The 8,055-nt window shown below is 27.4% G+C and overlaps 1 long non-coding RNA gene across 2 annotated transcripts; it reads left to right on the top strand.

Moving 5' to 3' along the window:
• Window positions 1-2,448: 2,448 nt before the first annotated feature.
• LOC112775095 (uncharacterized) lies at window positions 2,449-7,772 on the top strand. 2 transcript variants are annotated; one of them, XR_011877851.1, is made up of 3 exons: window positions 2,463-2,867; window positions 5,422-5,620; window positions 7,317-7,772. It is a non-coding gene; the product is annotated as an uncharacterized lncRNA (long non-coding RNA). The 2 variants fall into 2 exon arrangements; XR_003189451.3 differs by lacking the exon at window positions 5,422-5,620 and having other exon boundaries at window positions 2,449-2,867.
• The last annotated feature ends 283 nt before the right edge of the window (window positions 7,773-8,055 follow it).

Here is an 8,055-nt window from a genome sequence, read left to right as displayed (position 1 = left end):
GTTTGCAAGCTGGAACGATCCTTATATGGCCTTAAGCAAGCAAGTCGTCAATGGAACTCTAAGTTATGCTCTGTCTTGATTACTTCAGGTTACTCACAATCAAAGGCAGATCATTCCCTTTTTACCAAATCTTCTCCAACAGGTTTCACTTCTATTCTTGTCTATGTCGATGATTTTGTTCTAGCGGGGGATGACATAGAAGAGATCCAACATATGAAGATAAAATTCAACACTTTGTTCAAAATCAAAGATTTAGGCGAACTAAAATTTTTCTTGGGCATGAAAGTTGCAAGGAGCAAAAGGGGAATAGCTTTGTATCAAAAGAAGTATACTCTTGATCTCCTAAAAGAGTATGGATTATTAGATTCAAAACCAGCCAACACACCTATGAATTATTCAATTCATCTCTCAAGTCATCAGGAACATTATTGAATGATGCTAAGCCATATGGAAGACTCATTGGAAGGTTGATATACCTCACTAATACCAGGCCTGACATAAGCCTTGCTGTTAGCAAGTTAAGTCAATTTCTAGATTATTCCACAGATGAGCACTTCAAAGCAGCCTTACATGTGTTGAAGTACTTAAAAGGAGCTCTTGGAAAGGGATTACTTTTTGAGTCTGTTTGTGACTTGTCCCTCCGTGGTTTCTCGGATTCTGATTAGGGTACCTGTCCGGATACCCGAAGACCAGTGTCCGGATGTTGCTTCTTTCTTGGAAGATCTTTGGTGTCCTGGAAAAGTAAAAAACAGCAAATAGTTGCTCGATCATCTTTGGAGGCGAAATATCGAGCAATGGCTCTTGCAACTTGTGAAGGAATTTGGCTTATGTACATCTTAGATGACTTCAAAATCAAGTTACCAGGCCCTATGACATTATTTTGTGATAACCAGCTACTAGATATATTGCGGCTAACCCAGTGTTTCATGAAATGACGAAACACATTGAGATTGATTGTCACAAAGTTAGAGAAAAAGTTCAAGACGGTTCTTTAAAGCTCATGCCAATTCCATCAAGAGAACAACTTGTTGATGTCCTTACAAAGGCACTTCTACCAGGTCCTATTGAGGAGATATGTAGTAAGTTTAGAATGTATTATTTGTACACGCCTAACTTAAGGGAGGCTATTAATGTGTGAATATTACTAGTACTCCCAGATACTCTCTGGTTTATTGAGTATTGTGTGACAATGGATTACAGCTGTATAATAGAATATGAAGAGGTAGCCAATGGATTACAGCTGTATAATAGAATATGAAGAAGTAGCCAGTATATTTTTTCTTTTTTTCTTTCTTCTTTCTTTTTGGCTATATATAGCTGAATGAATTTCATCAAGCAATTAACTATATTTATAGATTTAACTAAGTTTAAAATGAATAAAGAATCCAATCAGCTATGGAAATGTTGCCAAAGACACGAACCGAAAGGTGAAGTTGAAGTGAGAGTATAAAAGAAAGAAGAAAAACCCAAAATAGTTCCTGATAATTATCTCAAAAGACAACGAGACTCTTGACAAAAAAAAAATATCTACCCGGATCCTGAGCTTTACTTTTATGGGACTGATTAACTCCTGTGTCAAAAAAGTCAATATTTTTTTTTTGCACAGTGGCTAATCAATCCCAAAAAAAAATCAAAAACCGAATTGGGTATTTTTTTTTTATTTCGTTATCCTTTCGAGATAATTGTCGAGTGAGGTATTTACTCAAAAAAAAAAAAGATATCTATGATGGCAACAATTCAATGACAGATTCAAAAGATAAAAAAAATTAAAGATTTTTGAAAGATTGGAACTCGAAGCGGAAGTACTCACAACAACTAACTAGTTTCAGAGCAGTGGAATTCTCCTCTGAACTTTAATTTTATGTATTTTCTACGGGTATTATTTTTAAGAAATTATATAAGAAATCCAAATTATTAGTTAGTCTTATTGCCTTTCTATGACCAATGGTGTTCATTATTTCCGATGAATAAAATATTTATCTCTCATAAAAAAAAATAAAGCCATTCATAAATTTTATTTTATTATTTTAAATTATGTGAAAAAATATGAAATTTATCAATTAATTTATATAATTTTGACTTAATTAATTGAATTTTTTAAATCTTATTTTTAATAAAATTATGTGAGAAAAATATGTTTTATTTTTTTAATTATTAATTTCTTAACCACTTTTTATGTTATTTAATACCGTTATAAATATTTTTTAAGAGTGTGCATGATTGGAAGAATATTAGAGTATTTTTAAGAATGTTTAGATAAAAATATCTTATTTTTCATGCTTGTTTCAAAGATTAAAAATATATTTTTAGGTAATATTTATTCTTTGAAATTAAAATACTATCAATTTAATTTTCATCTTCTCCCTAATTATCTTAAATTTTAATAGGAATGAAATGTGTATAACAAAAAAAAAAGACCAAATTATCCTTGCTAATTTAACTCTAACCCTCTCTTTTTAGTTTTTTCACTTTCCATTTCATCAGAAAACCAAATCCTAGCAAAACTCTTCCTCCATGAAAACCAAATCCTAGCAGAGCTTTTTTTTCAAATTCATGGAGGCTCCATCGGCTCGACACCGCCTCGCCGTCGATTTGAGTTTGCACGACCATCGCTCAACTCATTTTAGAAGGAAGATTCACTGTTTATGCGCTTGTGTTTTGTTCACATTCGTGTTTCTTCTTCTGCCGCTGTGAGATCGTACGTAACAGCGACGAGCTCGATTTCTTCGTTAGATTCGCTTCAGTTTCGTTTTCGGTCGATAACTTCTTTGTGTCGCTAAGATGCAGTTGCAAATTGAACTGCGACGATGAAGACAACGACGAATTCAGAGTGAAGAAGCTTAAGTTGAGGATTTCGTGTCGCCAAGGTGCAGTTGAATTTTTTTTATTTTTCAAAAATTTAATTAGGTTTTTCTGTAGATTTTGTGTTGCTTACAATTGAATAGTGTTATGATAAATCAATTTAATGTTTTGATTGGTGATTTATTTTTTGCGTGTTATTGCTTGATAATTAGGTAATTATTATGTTAAAATTGAAAAAAAATTGAGAGATTCTTAGGTACTTCTTTCGACTATTGCTAAAATTGAATCGAATAAAAAATTTGTTATTCTACTTGTTGTCATACCGTGACATAATCACATAATCCAAAAAAAATTTTCTTAACCAATAGTATAGGGAGTCAGAATTTCTCTTTTAACATGTTTATTGAGTCAATTTTAATTGTTCAAATACTAACTTTTTGCATGGATTCAAACATGATGAACTATGTTTTCTATAACAAAATGGGAAAAAGATCTTCTGTATGTTAGTGTGGTATTTTGTTAGTTTGTGTATTTACGCATTGGATTTATTTACAATAGTAGTCATCAATCTTGTATTGTTAATGTTTGACTTAGTAGTAACAAGTGTCTTTTCTAATTGGTTGATGAAGCAAATGCAGTATAAGTGAGTCAATTTAGATGTTTCAATTTCAATTGTATCAACACTTTTAATTATTTTAGACTTGGTTTGTTTCATCTATTCTGATAGGAATGAATTTTTACTCTTCCAAACTTTTCTTTGTGCATTAGGTAGGTAAACAAGAGAGCATTACTTATGAGACTATACTAATAAAATATTAGACATTATTTATGAATCTCCATCCTATGAAAATGAATTGTTTGTATATATTTTTCAGTGATAAATGATTTTGAATTTGCACGTTTCTCACTTGAAAAAATAAAATGCAACATTTTTACTTTTTCAGTGACTCTTCATCTGCTGTAAATTGAAGGACTTGTGATTTCTGGGTGTTTTATCCTTGTCTTTTTAGTTATATAGCATTGGTTGAAACTTCACATTCTAGTGGCTGTATGGTTGTTATGCCAAAGGCTTATGTTTTGGTATTGAATCAAAAACAACAAAATATCGTCATTCTATTTTTTTTTTTTTTTTTTTTTATGTTTCTTTTGTTAGGATGTTGATATTCTTGTAAATCTAAATCTCAGGTACATGTTAAGTTATAATAGTTTTCTTGTCTTCTTTTGATTCTTTCCTTACATGCAATTCTTAAAATGTTCAAAACCTAGAAATTTCAAATAATCACATGCATCTTCTAGTGCCATTTATACTACAGACCTAGAAGCAACTGAATTAGTGTTGATATTTTTTGCTTTTCAAATTGGTCCATATTTCTAGTGCCTTTGGATTATTGTTATGCATGCTATATGATCATGGATACATACTCTATCTACTTTTGAATTATCATTTACTTAGGAGTTTATCATTTATCTTCTTTGATCCACCATATTGAGACGAGCGATACTTGAGGTAGATAAAAGGATCAACTTACACAAAAAATATGAACCAATAAACAAAAAAGACATCACATTCGATAATTATGTTCATTTTTTTATGTATGAGACTATCTATTGCAACATTGATTTTATTTTATTGATGTGCTTGTGTTCTTGTATAAAATTTGTGCATGTATGCTTATTAGTGCTAGTAAGTTTTGACTTCTGAGATTTTTTTGTAACTTTAATTTGGATAATAATAAAATTTTTTTAGTAAATTTAATTGTGATAATATTAATTTTAATTAAAGATATTTGTTATTATTAAGAATATTTTAGTAAATTAAAAAAATAGAATTGATAATAATTTTAATTAAACATATTTTTATTAAGAATATTTTATTAAATTTAATTGTATGTGAGATTGTAAATTTTAATTAAAGATATTTGTTATTAGGGATATTTTAGTAAATTTAATTGTGATAATATAAATTTTAATTAAAGATATTTGTTATTCGGGGTATTTTAATAAATTTAAAAAAATAGAACCAATAATAATTTTAATTAAACATATTTGTTAATTATGGATATTTTAGTAAATTTTAAAAAATTAGAACCGATAATAATTTTAATTAAAGATATTTATTATTAAGGATATTTTAGTACATTTTAAAAAAATTAGAATCAATAATGATTTTAATTAAATATATTTGTTAATTAGAGATATCTTAATAAATTTTAAAAATTAGAATTGATAATAATTTTAATTAAACATATTTTTTATTAGGAGTATTTTTGTAAATTTATTATAGAGGTATCTTTATAAATTTTAAAAAATTCAATGTAAAAAAGTGTTAATATTTAATTAGGTTTATATTTAATTTTTAGTCGTTAATATTTTAATTTAAATAATTAAAAGTAATTTGACATATTACATAATAATATGACCAAGAAATTTAAATTCAACCAAACAAAAATTTATTCATTCCTAGGATTATTACATAATATTCCAAAACATTAAATTTTATAATTAAGCATAGGAATCTTATGTACCAAGTAATCTCATTCCTAGGCATTATATTCCTATAAATGATATTTTTGGTAATGAAAACTAATTCTTAAACCACACATATCTTAAATGTTTTAGGATTAAGGTACATCAACGATCTCAAAAGAATCGAAGAGAATGGAGCGAAGAAATAAATTTAAAAAATAATTCCAAAGTTCGCTTAAGCAAGATTCTCGTGCAAGTGGCATTTTTTCGCCTAAACGAGATCCTCGCGCAAGCACCATTGCCTCGCCTGAGCGAGTGGTTCGCATGTGCGAGCGTGTCTCACATGCACGAGGTTAGTTTTCGCACCTTGATTAATAAGCACGTGTATTCACGTTTTAGGTTCTCCAAAGATCCCCAACAGCCATAAAAAATGATATTTTGAAGCCAAAAATTTTGGAAAAGAATGCTACACTATATACGCATACTCTCATTTTATATTTTTCTATGTTTTAGTTCATAGTTTTTTAGTGAGAGAAGCTCCAACTTTTCTTTAGGTTTTCTAGAATTTTACTTCATTTTACTTTTAGTTTTGGATTTTGATATTGTTTAATTGTAATTTTAGTTCTTATTTTTTTGTTTTTCTATACTACTTTGCTTATAATTTTTTGTTGGTTCACTTTGCTTATTTTGATATTTTATTAACTATATGAATTCTTGGTTTCTTATAGATGAATTTAATGTTTTATTTTTTATCTATGCTTATTTGAATTGTTAGTGTTAAATTCTTGTAGTGGGTAGTAGTAATTTTTGTTAATTCTTATAATTTATGATATTTTACTTTTATACATACCACGTGTTTGATAAAATATTTACATTAATTATGGAGTAGATTTTTTTATCTTGGCTTAGGATTGAGAAATTGGGTGACCGAGTTATTAATGTCCAATTTTAATTGGTAATTTAAAGTTGTTAGTTGATCTTGTTTTCACCAACGCTAACCTTTTACTAAATTCAATTAGTAAGTTGGTTAGAATTTATGAATTAAGACTAATTATGCCTATTTGACTTCTCTATTTGTTGTAAAGGTTGACAAAATAGAATTAACTTTTAACAATGGTCATCTTTGTAATTAATAACAAAAATAATTATTCTTGTCTCTCAACTTTAGCCAAAATTTTTTAGCATTTGAATTTCATCTCTTTTATTATTTCATTACCTTAATTTTTGCTAGTATAATTTAATTACTTCTTATAGTCTATCTATCATTTAATTATGGTCACTTTATTCTTATATTTGCTTAGTTAGCCATTTACTTGTTCTTTGATTTTATTTTCTTGTAATTTAATTATTAATTATTTTCTTGTTCAGTCAATTTACATTTTTAAGTTCTAGTAAATTTGCTTAGTTACTTCATTGCTTCATTCTTCCATCATATTTTTCAATTCTCATGTTATTCTGCTTTTTTTTCTATTTATATTTTTTTTGTTGATTTTTTTAGCGATCCTTTTGATTATTTTATTTCAATTTTATCAAAAGATCAATTTTTTTGGGGTCTGGAATGTTGTGTTTATTTTATCAAAAAATCAATTTTTTTTGTCTCATTTCATTGGCTAAGTTCTCTGTCACTTGATTAAGGAAATCTCAATGATGTTCCTGATTCTTCCTTCTAAGTTTAAGAATAATTTATTTTTATATAATATTAAATATGAAATAAATTATAATCTTAAAATAATTAATTGTATTTATATAGATCAACCATTAAAAAATAAGACTAGTAAGTTAATCTATTATTATTCACCATAACTCTTTTAATTCAGGTAGTACGTACTTAGTACTAAATAAAAAAATTTAACAAATATAATCCTAAATTTTAGAACTATAAATTTTAGAACTAAATTGACTATAAAGTCAATAAATGTATTTCATGTTTGATATTATATAAAAATAAATTGTTAACTTAATAAAAAATTAAATATTCTAATGTTCAATATGATCATTCCTTATCCATCCTACTATTCTAATGGAAGTCATTTCGTCTGCGACAGCAGGAAAATGGCCGCTGCTCTATTTTGTAGGCGTCCCATTTTGCAGGTGTCAATGGACAAATATAAAAAGTTGATTTCAATCTCCAATTAGCAAGCACCATGAATAAAATAATGTGCAATTCCATTTCGTATTTAAAGAAATAATCATTTTATTTTATTCATTTATATAAAATAGAGCAAAAATCACACCTTGGTCGTTGAGCGTCAAGACTTTTCCATTGATGAGATGTCAGACATGGGTGAAGCACTGAAGTTGGTGAAAATTATGCTAAAGTTGAAAGTTGAAAAAAAATTCAACTGGAACCAAAAAACACATATATACAGAGACGGTCTATTTTGTATATCAACATAAACCACGATAAAAGTGTAGCGGTTTAAATTTATTTATAAACCGTAGATCTTTTGTTGCAATTTACATAATTTATAAAAAAAATACATTTTAATATCTATTTTACAAAATGTGTATTTTAGTAATATTAGAAGTTATTTTATTTATTTTTCGTAAATTGTCCTGTCACTAATGCATACATACCACGTATCAAATTTTGTTTCTTTTGTTTTTTATTTATTTTCTCTTTTTTTTCCTTGTAAATATTCGTTAGCTTTACTTATCTTGCATCTTATCACTATGTGTCTTGAAGTATAGTTGCTCCATAATTTTTTTATGCAATTGTTTCAGTTATTATTATCATTGTTATTATTAATTTATTATTATATTATTTTAAAAAGGTCCTTCCATTTG

The sequence above is a fragment of the Arachis hypogaea genome, chromosome 19 (assembly GCF_003086295.3).
Source record: "Arachis hypogaea cultivar Tifrunner chromosome 19, arahy.Tifrunner.gnm2.J5K5, whole genome shotgun sequence".
Lineage (NCBI taxonomy): Eukaryota > Viridiplantae > Streptophyta > Magnoliopsida > Fabales > Fabaceae > Arachis > Arachis hypogaea.
The sequence above is the reverse complement of the archived record's forward strand: the minus strand, read 5'-3'. Positions and strand labels throughout refer to the sequence as shown.